Source organism: Lissotriton vulgaris, chromosome 9, assembly GCF_964263255.1.
Source record: "Lissotriton vulgaris chromosome 9, aLisVul1.2, whole genome shotgun sequence".
Lineage (NCBI taxonomy): Eukaryota > Metazoa > Chordata > Amphibia > Caudata > Salamandridae > Lissotriton > Lissotriton vulgaris.
In genome coordinates, this window is record NC_141697.1 from 888,532,759 (window position 1) to 888,549,795 (window position 17,037).

The 17,037-nt window shown below is 45.4% G+C and overlaps 1 protein-coding gene across 2 annotated transcripts in view; it reads right to left on the reverse strand.

Moving 5' to 3' along the window:
* The window catches only part of LOC147692440 (sodium/calcium exchanger 2-like), a 1,124,793-nt gene that overhangs the window by 717,166 nt on the left and 390,590 nt on the right, over positions 1 to 17,037 (reverse strand). Inside the window, exon 1 of one of the 2 annotated variants that reach the window (XM_086938643.1) lies at positions 7,812 to 7,961. The exons of the other annotated variant lie outside the window; for it this stretch is intronic. The gene's annotated coding sequence lies outside the window, so the exon portion shown is untranslated. Of the gene's footprint in view, positions 1 to 7,811; positions 7,962 to 17,037 lie in introns of those variants that run through there. 2 annotated transcript variants of the gene reach the window in all.

Below are 17,037 nucleotides of genomic sequence, written 5' to 3' on the forward strand. Positions count from 1 at the left end.
TATAGAGAATAAGCGCACAAACACATTGCATGGGCATGGTTAACAGCATATAATCAATGAACGTCCCCTTCCCATGCCCTTTAAAAGTTGGGGTAAGAAAACGCTTTGAGGGATCACATAATGCCATTCCGATGGTGAGACCATGTTCATTAAGTAAGTTATTTAGACAATCCCCCTCCATGGTATGTTCCAGATGTAAACCATTTAATTTGGGACAGAACAATTCCTGAAGATTTTTACCTAGGGGATCGCCGCAAGGGTGAATATTAAAATCTCCCATGATCAGCAAGTTATGGGAACAATCCCTCATTGAGGTACCTATATAATCATTTAAGGATTCTAAATTGCCATAACTTGTGTCATTGTTAGTGGAGTTATAAAAGTTGATCAGACCAACCTTGCAGTTGCCTGCAGATAAAACTAGCCCTTGTATACCAAGGTTACTTGATGGCCTGCTAACAATTGTGCATTTTAGTGCTACTGATATAAACATAACCATACCCCCCTTTGATCTTCCCCGAATTACTGATATAGCAGGTACAAATTATGCCTTATATCCTTCAATGTACATATCACATTTTACAGACCAAGTCTCTTGTAAACATATAATTTGAAAGTCCTTAATGTAAGCTAACCAGCTTTCATCCTGCATTTTATTTTCTAAACCCGCCACATTCCAACATATAACATTATTTCTTGGTGTAGTTGGAGAGATCACCTCTGACTGTTGAACTGCAGGAGACTGTACGGTACTCTGACCCTCTGAGACCATCAGTCAGTCGCAGGCGTCCAACCCTGAAAACATTTCAAAGAGGTTCTGTATGGGGACATTGTTGCCAGCATTGAAGTTTGCTGCAGGTGTCCGCCATCCATTGGCGTTTACCGCCGGTATTTGCCAACCATTCAGCCCACTAGTATTATTATTATACATGTAAGGTACTCCCGGACTTGGGATCTGAACTTGTGATATGGGTCTGTACCCACGAAAATTATTAGGGGGATTTTTAGGGGAGTTCTGGTCCGGCGCATAGAAGTAACCCAGAGGTCGCACACAGACACTGTTTGTATTGTAAACCAGTGAGGATGCACGTAATAAGACCGTGGCGACATGTTGGGGGTGCTGGAAGTTAACAATCACACAATCCCCCGTAGTTGATTTTCTTGACGGTCCCACCCAATTGACTCTTTCGGTAGATATGATTTGGTCATAATAATGAGATGGGTAACCACAATTTTTGTTTAGCCATGCCACCGTTTTATTTTTTAGAGAGTCATAAGATTCTCCATGTGGTTGGGCTGGTACTTCCTCATAAGGTGGAACATTAGTTAACACTACCACGTATGGGACACAGTCAGGGGGAGATTCACATTCCTGAGTCTGGGCCTCTGTGGGGCCACTGCACAGTTACCTAGGGGTACAGGGACCGGCGGGATAGGCTGGTTTACTGGAGCTGCGGGTAGCACAGCCATAGCTCCAACCAAAGATTGGAGATTTGGCTGCTGCTTCCGCTGCCCACTCTGTCCCCTGGAAACATCCTCCTTCCCTCCCCCAACAGGGACAGTTTTAGTAGTTGTCACGCTTGAGGCAGGAGTCATGTATCCCGCCACCAAGCTGCCCAGTCTTTCTACCTCAGAAGCTACTATGTCAAGTTTGGACATTAATGGAGTAATTAGATCTACAATTTTTGCCTCCAATTTTCCTACTATAGTATTTATAAGTGCTTCTAGATTGGTATCAGACAAGGTCACATTTCCCCCGTTGTTACTACCATCTCTGTTAGTTTTTTCCAAACCCGGATTGCTTGCACTATTAGTAGTAGTGCCTTTGGAGTTATTGGGTGGATTGGTGTGAGATCTAGTATTTGCAGACTTTCCCCCGCGCCTCCCCTGAGTCTTTCTGCATTTCCTCACTGGTCTTTGTGTAGAGGGGACCTCCACTAGCTCTTCTACTGCTAAGTCTTCCTCTGGAGTGACAAACAAGTCCACTGGCTTCTCTGAGTGAACCTGTGCCTGTACTAGTACGCTAGGGCCCTTTGTACAACATGTGACCTGTTCTAAGGTGCTTTCCAAACATTCTGTGATCTCATCTGGCACAATATCCATGACAGGGGGAGCACTTTTACTACCCAGTGATGCCCTGCGATCATTGTTAATTTGCGTAACTTTTTTTACAAGAAAGTTATCCATAGTTCGTAGCCCCGATGCTGCTGGGTCCATAGTAATTGTGGGCATGCTGACTAGTCTCAAACGGGATATGTTATCCCAATGTTACCCAGCAACACACAAGTGTACAATGGTTGAGTTATGATCAATGCAGAGTCTTACTTGATTATTCTGGGTCATTGGGGCCAGGGTCCGTGGCCCGTCCCGTCCTCTTCCGACCACTCTGGGCCACAGAGGGCCCGCCCTTTGCCCGGGCTTCGCCCCGGGCGCTCCCACGGGCGCGACTCGCGGAGCGAGAGGGCGCGGTGTGCTAAGTACCACCTCCTGGCGCTTTGCACCCGTCACTGTGCGCCGCCACCCCCGAGGCTTCTGGGTAGTGTAGTGCCGTTGCCCTCACAGCTGCCCGATGGCGAGGAAGTCTCCCGGCGCTTCCCTTCGGCCAGAAGACCCAGAGAAGACAAGTAGGTGAACAGCACCGCCGTTTCCCTCACGGCTGCCTGCTGGCGTGATTGTGCTTCGGCTGTGGTCCCCGCAGAGCTCGCTGCCGCGGTGTGCTAAGTACCGCCTCCTGGCGCTCTGCACCCGTCACTGTGCGCTGCCACCCCCGAGGCTTCTGGGAAGTGTAGTGCCGTTGCCCTCACGGCTGCCCGATGGTGAGGAAGTCTCCTGGCGCTTCCCTTCGGCCAGAAGACCCAGAGAAGACAAGTAGGTGAACAGCACCGCCGTTTCCCTCACGGCTGCCTGCTGGCGTGATTGTGCTTCGGCTGTGGTCCCCACAGCGCTCGCTGCCGCGGTGTGCTAAGTACCGCCTCCTGGCGCTCCTGGCACTCTGCACCCGTCACTGTGCGCCGCCACCCCCGAGGCTTCTGGGTAGTGTAGTGCCGTTGCCCTCACGGCTGCCCGATGGCGAGGAAGTCTCCCGGCGCTTCCCTTCGGCCAGAAGACCCAGAGAAGACAAGTAGGTAAACAGCACCTCCGTTTCCCTCACGGCTGCCTGCTGGCGTGATTGTGCTTCGGCTGTGGTCCCCTCAAGAAGTATCCTAAACCCAAAACCATATAAGCAATAAGATTTCCTCCGAAGAAGGTCAAACTGATGCGTCTATCCATCTAAAGTGGTCAAATAATTTTACATTATTTCGATACACGTCACCAACTGCTCAGGCACCAATGTAGTTTATTGTCCTTTAACAACTGGTCTAACATGTGGAGTTTTAAAACTAGGCTGGTAACAAAGCAAATATTGAAAGTAGGATTAATATGACTCCTTGCTAACACTTGTTCTCTTGCTTTCATCCTCTTTCTCTGCATCTCTCTATCCCCCACTTTCTATCTAACTTTCTATCTCTCTTTTCTCTTCTTTCTCTCACCTTCTCTGTTGTGATAAGCAGTAATCATCAATATAGTTTTTTATTACAAATATATATTAATGCAACAAGCAAAGTAGCTTAGGAACTGAAGGAATGTATACTGGGAGCTACTCTGCACCGGTTGGAGAAGGAATAGCTAAATAAATTTGCAACACAAATTAAAATACATGAAATCCACATATAAATGGATTAGTTAGCCTGTAGAAAGGCACCAGTTCAGAGTTCTGAGTTGGCATTTGACTGTGGTAACACGGAGCTGTTAGTTCTTAAACTCCAGAAACACTTAATTTGTTAATACAAAGTTGGACTATTTTATGAATACTAGGTCATATGAAGGTCTCACATGCACCTTTACCATGTAACATAAAAAATGTAGAAGCCTGTTGATATGATTGGAAGGGAGTAATCAAGACATTTCCTTATCAAGACATGTACATGTACTCTAATTTAAACATGCATTTATACCAATGGATTAAATCTGTTTAATTTATGAAAAATTGACTTTTCCTCCTGCTATTTGTTGTACCTACAGGGTGACGCCTGCTCAAGACATATGCATCATCCTTAACCATTTGGAGCATTTCGAAGTGTTGCAAGAGTCATCTGTGTGATCTCCTACACAAGTGCGGAAATCCGATAAAGGTGCAAATTGACACCATCTTCCAACTGAAATGCCTACAAAAATGAATGTGTCTGTGTGTATATAACTTGTGCTCGGGTAAGGCGCTCCAATACATTAGGGTCAGTTTGTGCTATATAAAAGCTGGAGGAAATAAAATTAGACACTGATTAGCTTGTTCCAGGTACAGCCATCTTTGTGACCCTGTAGTAAAAGGACCTCTACATGAACATACATTGATTTCATGATTGAGGTGTTGTTCCAGACGACGGTTCTATCTTGAGGAGACCCATTTTATCAGTGGTTTGGGTCAGAACATCGACATCTGTAAAGGGATGCGAAGATAATCATTAAAATAAGGAACAACATTTATTTTGAACTTTATGACATGTGGAAACAGGGGGCATCCCTGATTCTAAATATATCTATCATATCGCACAGTACCAATCAGTTTCACTTATGAGCACAGGGTCGTGTGCATTATCGTCAATTGTTACATTAACCGAGGGGAAAGATAATATTAATATATTTTTACATTTAAAAGGCGTCAAGTACATTGTTTCTGATAAAAGATTGTGCTATTGTAGCTCTATTTTAAGGTAGAGACCTAGTTAAAAAATAAGACCCATAAACCCACTGTTCTAATTCCTTTGCTTCACCCTGGTTCAGGATTTGGGCTAAATCAATTTGGACCTGTTTTATAGGTTACTTGTCCTTAACCGTAGGCATGACAATAGGTATCAATGAAGTTAAAGTTTTGGCATGTGGTGAGGCTATCTTGCTGTTTATTTGTTTCCATCGCCTCACTGTCTGTCTAGTTTGTAATAACTCAACTTTTTTTCCAACATATATGGATATGTATGCATCCAAGAAAAAACAAAGATTTAGACGCACACTGGTGACTGTGTTATGTCTAGCTGTGAAGCGTTTGACTAGGTGTGTAGGTATACGGTGATTCAATATTTAGACACCTACATCAATAATTTCTGTGACATAATTAAGAAAATCGTGCAAAATATTTAGGGAAGCTGATGCATTTACCAAACAGTAGACTTGTTTACCTACTTTTAAAGAGCAGATTAGATTTAATTTGGATTATAATCCTGTAGCTCTTCACCCACTTTGAATGTTAACACTAAAAAAACTGATTATTTTTAAGCTTCTGTTGAATTTTAACCGTGCTCTCGTGAATGCTGTATTTTCTGAAATATGTTAGATAAGCTTTTTTTGCTTCCATTGATAAGAGAATGACGCTTGATCAACCCCTTTTTCTTTAGGAGAAAGTGGGAGTTGATCCCTTTAGTGAGTGGTGACTGGCTGATGAATATCCATACCTTAAAACTTTTTTGATATCCATGCCAAATATGATGTTATCCTACATTTACAGTTTCTACCACGTACTAGTGCCATTTATAGTAGTACAGAAAGGGTTAGTACAGAGCGCTGCCAATACACATTGTGGCCATCATCTAACCATGGTGAGTGAAGATTTAGCCGAGACATTCCACTCTGCATCATTTAGAAAAGTTTAAAAGGCTCTGGCTAGAACACTAGGTGCACGGCAGGTTATTTGTAATCATGCGGTTATTATGTTGCAAAGGAAATCCATTTTGTTCAGTGATGTACTATTCAGAATATTATCAAAAGCGAAAACCCAATTTTTTATGGGAGTACTAATCTATGGACTCAAACCAACCACCCCCTAGCTCTTTGATGCTGACTCTGTGTAGGGTTGGAGGAGTCCCAATAGGCACTGAAGATAACTCTTTCATATCACTGATAATTGTTATGACGGGTGGAGCTGGACTCCTTCCTTAGATAACCTTATATCCAAATTACAAGAGGACATTAAAATATGTTATCTTGTTCGAAGTACCTCATGTGTATCACTTTAATCATATATTGGAGATGAATACGTACAACTCACAGCCTTGAGCCGGCAGCATATAAAACCGCCAGATCGGGATGCAGCTGAACCCAGATGGTCTTCATTGGCTACACTCTTGAACTTCAAAAATGTATATCCTGATCATGAGATACCTGATTAATATACCAGCGAGGGGTGTACTCTGAAACATTTTCAGCATATGAGAGTTTGGGATTCATTCTGCTTAAAGTGATGTACTATTCAGATATAATGTACGCCTTCAATATATATCTCTGCACACCCATTGCTTCTCCATTTACCTTTGACCCAAGAATAGATCATCCTTTTTCTCTCCTTGGCCATCGCTTCATTCAGTCCTCTAATGAACACATCTTACGGACGCACCCGAATACACTCTTTGACTCCACATGTGGACCATGCATCTGTGCTGCTATTTCTAGTACGCTTGCTTTTAAATGTCGAATTTCAGCAAGAGTTTAACTATCACTTAATTATTACATTTGCATACACAAATCATAATGAGATTAGTACTTTTTTATCATGAACAATCCTTGAGTGTATTCTTTTAGAAAGTGTTAATAGAGTGAATGGTCGTATGTCAGTATTTGGAGATCAAAAATAAGAACCTCAAAAATATTGACTGCAAAACGTAGACTATAATTATATGGTTATGGTAAATATTTAGGTAAGTTTATGAGTATGGATCTATTAATTTTAACTTTGCCTCTATACACACACATATATATATATATATATATATATATATATATATATATATATATATATATATATATATATATATATATATATATACATATTTTACTGGTGACCCTGCTCAAGCAATCAGAAAACAGATTCTAGTCAGTGGCATAATCCCTTAGACCATGGTGTGAAGATACCCCAAACCCAGCAGCGCTCTCAGGGCATATGAATGGCAATACAGCGCTATACAAAATCTCTGTGCCGTAAACTGACAGCGAAGGCCGATGGCTCACCTCAAGATGTGTTCTGGACACCAAAATGGGAAGGAGCCTAGAATAAAATGGGCTGTGGGACTATACTATTGACAATACACCACTACACAAACCTTTGCAACATAACATGCCAGCAAAGGTGCAATGCTCATCCCTCAATGTGTCCTTGAGACCAGGGCATGAAGACCACAAGCCCAACAGAGCTGTGAGGCCATACCATCGGCAAGCCAGCATTATACAACTCCTCAGCATACTGTGCCAATAAGGATGACATTTCTCAAGCCCTACATCCGTCCTCGAAATTGGAGCATGAAGGTACCAAACGTAACAGTGCTTCAAAGACAGTCATCCAAATGGCACGGAGCACAAAAAAACACCTCTGTAATACAATATGCAAGCATTGGTCCTATGTTTCAGCCCTAGTTGTGTACATGGTTATACCCCTTGCACAATATCCAGACAGAAGTACAGTCAGTAAGGAATCCAGCTGATTTCAGGAATCGAACTGACAGAATAAGAAACGTAGTTACTTCTTACTAAATAAAGCGATATAGAAATTAATCTAGCTTTGCAAGCAATGGTAAATTATGTACAATTTCCGTTAGCTCCACGCCTTTTCAGTCGCTGCACACCTCTGCTTCATTTTCTGCTGTTCAAAGTGTGAAGAAAGTACTCTACGCCACAACGTTTCCAAAGTTAGTCAACATATTTGAGAAATGAAAGCCCTTTTAAAATAATGAGAAACAACGACTAACTCGCAGCACAGAGGAAATGTCGTCTGCCACAAACCATCTATTTACCTCGCTCGCCTCCAGATGGTTCGAGGAGTGTTCCCTTGAGGTCTTCATGCCGCGCGCTGCCCCTGGTCCAGCAGCAGGCGGGTGGGTACCTGGAAGCTCGTGCGTGTATTCTTTCATCCGAGCAGCACCTGGCCGGCTCGCGCTCCAACGTCTGTGAGAGGGAGCGACGCGCAGACGACTGTTCAGCAACAGCTATGAGGCGCACTGGCTCTTCTGCACTATTTATACATGCGCGCGCGCGCACGCACCGTTGTTCACCCACGCATCGGCCGCTTAGGGAGGCACCAAATTGTCAGGCTGAACAGAACCCCAAATCCGAGGCTTTCTGCTGAGCCAGTTTGATACAGAAGAAAAGCGTCGGGGGGTTCGAGCTTTGGCTGCTTCCTGACTTGATAGTCGCGCGCAAAACGCAATGCACAGAAATGCCCTGGCCGGCGTTTGAGCGCGCGCTGCCGGGGCTCTCTTCTCTGTGAGGCTTGTTGCCGCTGCCCCCTTTAGGATTGCAGCGCGTTGATTGTACACGCCGCACAGATGTCGCTGCCTCCTCGCCTGGCACCGCGCGCTTCTGCTGCCATGGAAATGGCTGGGCTGTCACCGGCAGAGACTGGGGAATTAACAGGCGGATCAGATACACTGCCTCGGCTTCTGAAGGGAACAGCGGCCCATTCACGCTCCATATGCAAGACATCGGCAGCTAATGCAGGAAAGACATCTTGCGCAGGCCCCTGAGACGTCTACAGGGCTATATTGCAGAAAACTCACGACCCTGCTTGCAAAATTGTGTTCCCTGTGTACACCTAAATTTAACTTTTTCTCCGTTGAAAAATCTCTTCGAGCTTTTACTAGTCTGCTTTGCTGAACGCAAGATCGCCGACATACACAACAGCTTCGCCGCACCAACCACGCAACCAACCATCGAACCAACGCCCCCCACCACCACCCTCTGCAACTGGACCCCGGTCAGCACCGAAGACACCACCCGCACGATGAACACCATCCACTCCGGATCACCTACCGACCCTTGCCCCACCACGTCTTCAACAAGGCCGACTCCATCATCGCACCCCATCTACGGGACATCATCAACACCTCCTTCCACACCGCCACCTTCCCAGAGAGCTGGAAGCACGCTGAGCTCAGCGCCCGCCTGAAGAAGCCAACAGCGGACCCCACCGACCTCAAGAACTTCCGCCCCATCTCGCTCCTCCCTTTTCCTGCCAGTCATTGAGAAGACCGTCAACAGACAGCTCGCCGCCTTCCTCGAGACGAATGGATCCCTCGACCCCTCGCAGTCCGGCTTCCGAGCCAACCACAGCACCGAGACCGCCCTGATCGCAGCCACGGATGACATCAGATCCCTGCTCGACAACTGGGAAACAGCAGCCCTCATCCTCCTGGACCCCTCCGCAGCGTTCGATACTGTCTGCCACCGCACCCTAGTACAGCGCCTCAGCAACATCGGAATCCAAGAATAGGCAATGGAGTGGATCATCTTGTTCCTCGCCGGAAGAACCCAGAGAGTCCGCCTCCCCCATTCAGATCCGAGGCCACCGAAGTCATCTGCGGCATACCACAAGGATCATCACTCAGCCCAACCCTCTTCAACGTCTACATCAGCCCTCTCGCAACCATCGCATGCCAACACAACCTCAACATCATCTCCTATGCCGACGACACGCAGCTAATCCTCTCCCTCACCAACGACCCCGCCACCGCCAGAACCAGCCTACACGAAGGGATGAAAGACGTCGCCGAATGGATGAAGAACAGCGTACCACGCATCCGCAGAGCCACCGCCGGAGGAAGATCCTTCTCCTACCTGGCGGCCAAGACCTGGAACTCCCTCCCAATCCACCTTTGTCTGACCCAGGACCATCTTTTCTTCAGAAAGCAACTCAAGACCTGGTTGTTCGCGCAGTAACCTTTCCCCCCCCCCCCTCCCCCCCAGCGCCTTCAGACCCTTCCGGGTGAGTAGCGCGCTATACAAATGTCATGATTGATTAATTGAATGTATCTTACAGTTGCCTGAAGTCCTGTCGACCCACAACAGTTATCTCAATACACCCTGCAGTATTTTCTTCCTGAGAAGGCTCATGTCTTTGAGCCAATGCTTTAGGCGCTACAAATAGCCTATCAGTATCCAGACATGACGTATAGTGAGAGCTGTTATTTGTTCCTTGGGTATTTCACTACTATTCCTATGAATGAACTCATTCTAATGGAATTTCCACCCACTCCCTCTGGCAATATAGGCCCAATGAGACTTTAGTGGAGAAGGCACTCCATTGTAATGGTGACAAAGTACCCTCAGCACCAAAGCAAAGTTCCTCCCACCTCATTTAAAGTCGGGTGGAACTTGAGTATGTAGATGGCAGAGATCGCTCCATCTCCGCTGCCTACATACACCTCAGATGGCCCGATGGAGTAAGACTGCCAGAGGTTTGGCGATGTGTTCTCCTGCCCTATTTAGAGTGGGTGAAAATATGGGCAGTTTTCACTGAAAAAAACTTGGCAGTAATGGGCAGAAAAACCTGCAAAATGACCCCCATGCTTATGGGAGAAATATCAGTCAGTGGACTTCTGCACTGACACTAATATCCGCTTCTGTACTTTCACCACATGCAAAACATAGAGCACCAAACATCAATAGGCTCTGCAGCGCAGTGTAAAAGCCGTCCTGCAAGAAACAGAACTCACAAGTTCCGTTCAGGCTCTGCGCACTCCAAAACTCAATGGAAGCAGCATCTTGCTGGCCAGCATCTCTGAGATCCACATGAAGTAACTGAAGCATGTTCAAATGCTGTACCATGGCTCATCAAATGTCTTTCCAAGTATGATGAAATCCCATCTCTCCACAGAAAAACTTTACTGTGGTCCCACTAACCTCTTGCGTCACTTTCAAAATTTGTTGCCTCAAGAACAGGGCAGGTACAAAAGGGGGTGGTGATGGACGGAGCATCTGAACCAATCAAACACTCACACCCAGTCAAAAGATCTGGGTTTGATCCATCACCGTTCTTTAGCCCACTCTGCCACCCCAGTTCAGACATGGCTATATGCAAATCAGTCTTACCCTGTGCCTCATGGGAACAGTCCAGCCCGAACTGCCAAGCCATGTCTTCCCTGGACCGGAAACAAGCTTCCGAGGACCAGTTTCTGGCATTCCAGCCGTCTTCAGCCCGGCTTGCTTGAATCCAGTGGCAAAGTGAGCAAGGGACTCACGTCTGATCATACTCTGCCACACTTATGGCGGCCAAAAGCGGTACAAAAGGGGGTGGTGATGGACGGAGCATCTGAATCAAGCATTTAAAATCACGATCACTTAAACCCCATATCGGGGTAGCAAGCTCAACTCGAGGCGACTTGTTGGCAATGGTTACCCCCTAAACAATAGAATGTTAATTGTGTAAACAGATAGTTCATTATTTAAAGGGGACGCATTTAAAAACTGGCAAGGTCACAAAGAGATTAGTAAAGGGAACGTGCATCCCTTTGAAGTAATCAGTGTGAAAGGGCAGAAGGGTAAGGCATTCAGAGGAGCTGCTCCTGTGTCTCAGCGATAGAGCGCTTCTAAACGCCTTGTACTCAGTGAGTGAATTCCGCAATGCAGTGCTGCATGCTCGCTTTGGGTCATGCAATGAATTCTGTGATGATCGGGTGCTTTCTGTATCTGGCACACTGAATGAATTCCGCATTGAGCGCTCTATACATTCCTTGGGCCCAATGTATGTATTCTGCGATGGAGCCCTGTGTGCGTGCCTTGGTCTCTCAGAATGAATTCTGCAATTCAGCGCTACATGCATGCTTTGGGTTCACTCAATGAATTTTGCGATGGAGTGTCAGGTGCGCATGGGGCTCGCTGAATGAATTCTGCAATGGAGCACCTCAAGCACACATTGGGATCCCGCAATTCCTTTTGCGATGGACCAATGCAACTGAACTCTTTATCACCTTTTGGGCTCCATGAATGAATTCTGCGATGCAGCACTTTTTGTGGCTTTTGGCGTCACAGCACTTCCTACGCGCCTCAGCATTGCTGAATGAATTCTGCGACAGAGCTCTTCATGCGTGTGTTGTGTCACTTTCTGAATTCTACAACAGAGCGCTTGCAAAATAAGTTCTACCACGGAGCGCTTCGGTGCACCTTGGGCTCACTAAAAGAATTCTGCAAAGGAGCGCTCCCTGTGCATGTTGGACTCAGTGAATGTATTCTGTGGAGGAGAGCTTTAAGCGCGCCTTGGGCTCAGTAAATGAGTTTTGCGACAGAACGCTTTATGCGCTTTTCCTTGAGCTCACAGCGCTTCATGAGCGCACTTGACTCACTGAATGCATTCTGAGATGAAGCGCTTCATGCGCGCCTTGTACCTACAGCGTTTCGAAGCGTGTAGGGCTCACTGAACAAATTCCCACATTGGGGGCCAGGAGCAAAGCCCGGAGATGCCGCAGCAGCAGTGTGTGCCCTGCATCCCGGATGCCGCCCTCTCCAGCCAGCCAGATTACCATTCAAGGTTGGGGCAGCCTCCTTCCCTCCACCCGACTTCTAATTACTCCGCTCTCCCGGCAGCCATTATGCGGGGTACGTCGGCGATAAGGACAGGGCTCGGACAGGAGCACAGAGGGCAGGGGTGCCATTTCAGGAACAACGCACAGGCTGTCAGGTGTGTGCACAGAGCGGATGGCGCACTTCCGCCAAGCGCATGATCTATATTCTGCTGGAGTTGCCTGGTACCATGCACTGGTGAATGCACACAGACATAAGCATGGCAGAGTCGAGAGAGGGGTGAAGGGGGCACAGCCATGCTACTCTCTCCAGCCTTCAGTACGCTGCCTCCTCCCACCACATCCACAGCATCTCTCCGCTCCTCTTCCCCTGAAAGTCAGATCTGTCCTTCGGCCTGTTCTCTCCTTCACACATCACCACCTTGCATCTGTCGCTTCTGAGAGGACAAGCGTTCGCCATTCGCGCTGTTTATATTTGCATCGCGCTTTTACTTTAAAGTTAAAGCGAGATGCAAAAATAAACACACTGTGCCACGTCTCCTTTTCTGTCAGGCCCATCCGGACTGGATCGCAGGGCTTGTTTACATAACACGCCTCCTTGAGATAAGAAACTGCTTCACGACAGTCATGAATCAAGAGAGCCAGTCCGGATGGGCTAGACAAAGAAGCAAAAATGAGGCACCCCAGAAAGCTTCTTTCCAATGGCAGGCCACTGTTTAGCATAAACGGTGACGCCTGCCAACGGAAATAAGGTGTGGGGCTTAAAGCCCTTTTGTCAAACTCCTCATTAGCAATAAATCTCGCCGAGCGAGTTGCGCATGTGCGCAACAATGCTAGGCGAGACCAAAAAAATCCATACAGTGTCCTGATTCCTTACCGGGGCAGAGCCACACAGCTTCTTTTTTTCACAGTGCATAGTAAGAGGAATATACTGTGTGTCTGGGCACCAGCAAGAAACCTGATGCTGTCAGGAATTTTTCTTAGCCTCAGAAAACTTGTTTTGTGCTTAATCCTTATTTGAAATTTATGGAGCAAAGAAGCCTGATACCAATGAGGGGTCTCAGAAAGATAGAGATCACTAAAAAGGGGGCACATTTGATAATTCAATAATTCATCAACAGGTTATTTGTGTGGCCTATTCAAGGGCAGCCGCGTCGGTAGTGGGAGTATCTGCCGTGCGGTGACATGGGGAGGGGGAGGGGCTGGCTGGGGGGTAGTAAACTATCAATTACGGAGGTTTACAGGTAAGTAAACATATAAATAAATAAAATTATTTTGTTGCATGCACTGCATGCATCCCCAAATGCGATGCAGTGCGCGCAACGAAATTCATTTTATTTATTTATATGTTTACTTACCCGTAAACCTCTGTGATCCATAGTTTACTACCCCCCACCCTGTCCCTCCCCACGTCACCGCCCAGCAGGTACTCCCACTACAGACCGCGGCTGTTCAAGGGGTTCCCAAATAACCTAAATGTAGAGATTAAAGAATTGTGACTAAGAGTGAAAACATGAGTAACCTCTAAATATTTGCACAGATGGCAAATTCACACAAATATTATATTATTACTTATTGGAGTCTTCCAGTGACAAACATGTATACAGCCTGTAATTTATTTAAAACCATACATTAACCAGAGCCAACAATTAATCTGTGTTCTAAAATGTTTTTTCACTGTGCTGACCATGAATCACTTGATAATGAAATCCCAAATTAATGCAAATTGGTTATATGAACATATAAATCCAAGTCTAGGAATCAGGGTATCATATAAACTACTCTGAATTCTAGATTACACATAACGCCAAGTAATTCTTATATGTCTGAAAATGTATTGTGTGGGTAGAAAAATTGAATAAATAATATTATATATACTACCGTCCTGAATTTCCACATTGCTCTCAATTAAAATTTCACCCACAAGTGTTGACAGGCTTATATCTCAGGATGTAAAAGAAACGTTTGGAATTAGGTTGATTTTTAAGATGCAAGTAGCATCCCTAGATTGGTCAGTACCTTGGGGAACATACAACCCAGAAACTTCTGAAAACTGCACACCAGTTGTGGCTTGGGTGGCTGCCACCACTATGCCTTAACCTGAAAGAATGCCCTGCAAACAGCAAACGTTGCTTAAATACACATAATGCTCTTTGTTACAACGCTTGTGCCAATCAATGCAGAACCTTGCATGTGTGGGTGGCCATATCATAATTGACAGGAATAGGTCAAGACTATGACTGGGTAAAGTCAGTCTAATGTCACTGTAGTCTACTCACAATCAAGGCTTCAGTCAATTCCTGTGCCATGAAATAGGTGCACTTATCCATGTAGGGAACCATTTTCATCAAGAGAAGTGTGGAAAAATTGTATGGTGGAACTTATGCTATTTGGCAGAAGTTCTGGCTTTTTGCCAGAGAAAAGGGAATAATTGATGATGTTTTTACCACTGCTTTGATAGCTACAGTACTTTCTGGGTAATCAAAACTGTTGGAATTCATATATGTTACAGCACCACAGACTCTTCTGTGGCTCTACCCTTTAGAATTGTCTGGGTTTTATAGGTCTCACTGAGGACTGGCCCAAATACTTCAGTCACTCCAGTGGAAGTTCTCCCTTCAAAAGCATTTTCTAGAGCCCAGTGCGTGAATCCCTGCTCAAAGCTACTGAGTATGTATGCATGTCTGGCACTCCCACAGCCAAGAAACCCAGAGTAACAACAGGTGTGGGCCTCTCTTTGACAGGTATATCTTCCTTTGATAGGAACACTGAATGGAAGTATTATGTTTTGGGGCAAAAATTCCTATAATCTAACAAACATCCTGCACATTGCATTGTCCCGCCCACCCAACAAGGGTGAGAGAAATGTAGCAAACAGTGATAGAAACATTAGAAAGTGTAGATATAAAACATATATGGTTGTGGTAAGATATCATCCAGCTCAGAGGCGATTTTTGCCTCAGGAAGGGAGGCATCAAAACCAGTATTGCAGTTGCTGTCCAAAATTTCGCAAGTTCACTGGATCCAGTTTATGACTTACTCCCAACCCATAGCACCCTCATTCATGTCTAGTACCCTCACACCCAGGAGACCCAGAGGAGGATATAAGGGTGTCAAACCTTGGCAGGGACATATTTCTGTCCAAGGAAGACTGGAGAAATCACCATGTTCTCAAAACTAAAGCTGCAATCTGGTTTTCAGTGATTTCAACTGACCAGCGAAAGAGGGCGAGGGATGTCTGGGGTCAAGCATTGGAAACCTTAGGATGAGTAGATGCTGAAAATATATGATCATGGTATGTTTCCATACAGCCTAGTGGTTATTCCCGCAACCGAAGGACTGGCTTTCTAAACCAGCATTTTCCAATCAGCATTCCAAATTTCCCAAATGCACTGAACACAGTCTATTACCTGTGGACCAGGGGAAGTTGCTGTTAATGCATGTGATAGTCACTGCCCTACCCTCTTTAGGAAAGAGGCAAGAAAATGATGTAAAACACAGCAGCTGAAAAGAAATGTTTACTTGGTGATGAAGTTGGTCGAATCTGTGCTTTTTTTTTTGAAAGGCAAGTGGTACGTGGTGGCCTGCTGTGCGTGTACCAACCAACATCTTCTTTAGCCTGAGGACAGATGCCACAACAGTGACATCATAAAGGAGGGTGTTTTGGATCACAATACCATCCGCACAGTTCCATTTGGGGAACATATGTGCTACAGGTAGGAAACACATGGGGTGCTTTTTTATTGGGAGAGTGTCTGCATGTGTGTGTGTGTGCGCTTGGCTTGTGGTTGTACAGCATTTTGCAAACAGACAAACTATGTATTATTCCTGAGACATTTTTTGACTTCTGTCTAATGTTTTCTTAAGATTTGTGTTGAAAAATGGCCCATGGGGATCCCATTTTTCCAAACATTTGTAGAAATTGCAGAATTTAAAATGCAACGTTTGAATATATTTTTAAAGATTTTTTTCCATCAGAACTAGCGATAATTTTTGTCTCTAACTTGTTTAGAGACAAAAATTATCGCCGCACATTGGCGATTTTTATCGCAGATAAACCTTGCTATTAACAAGGTTTATCGCAAATGCGATAAAAAACGGCCGAAATGCATGAATATCGCTGAAAAGTCAGCGATATTCATGCATTATCGAGCAAATGCTCTTAGCCATGTTATCCACCTCCCATTGGATAACATGGCTAAGAACTGCTCAGGGCAGGTGTTAGCTTTTGGAGATATTCCCGCTTAGCGCGAATATCTCCAAAAGTTGGTAATAGGAGATAGCGATGTTAGCGACTGTTTTCAGTCTCTAACATCTTGGCACGCCCACTTTGCATCTCATTAGTGATAAATATCACTGACATGCAAAGTGGGGCCCAAGATGGTCGCTATCTCCTACTAGCTGTCGCTAACTGGTGTTAGCGGCAGCTTGGTAAAAGGGAGATAATTTTATCTCCGCTTTCTTGGCTTTTAAAGCCAAAAAAGCGGAGATAAACCCCCTTGATAATATGCCCCTTGATCTCCCACGCACTCCACTCATTCATTGTGCAGGGTCGCGCATGCATTATATTCAAGTTTAAAATTTCCACCCAACCACTCTTAAAATCTACCCACTACCACTGCTGTGGAGACCCCAAATCCACAGAAAACACAAATATGTCTAGAACACAGATGCTAAGGAGAGACAGAAGAACAAAGATGGATATAAAGCATTGACAGAGATTTGT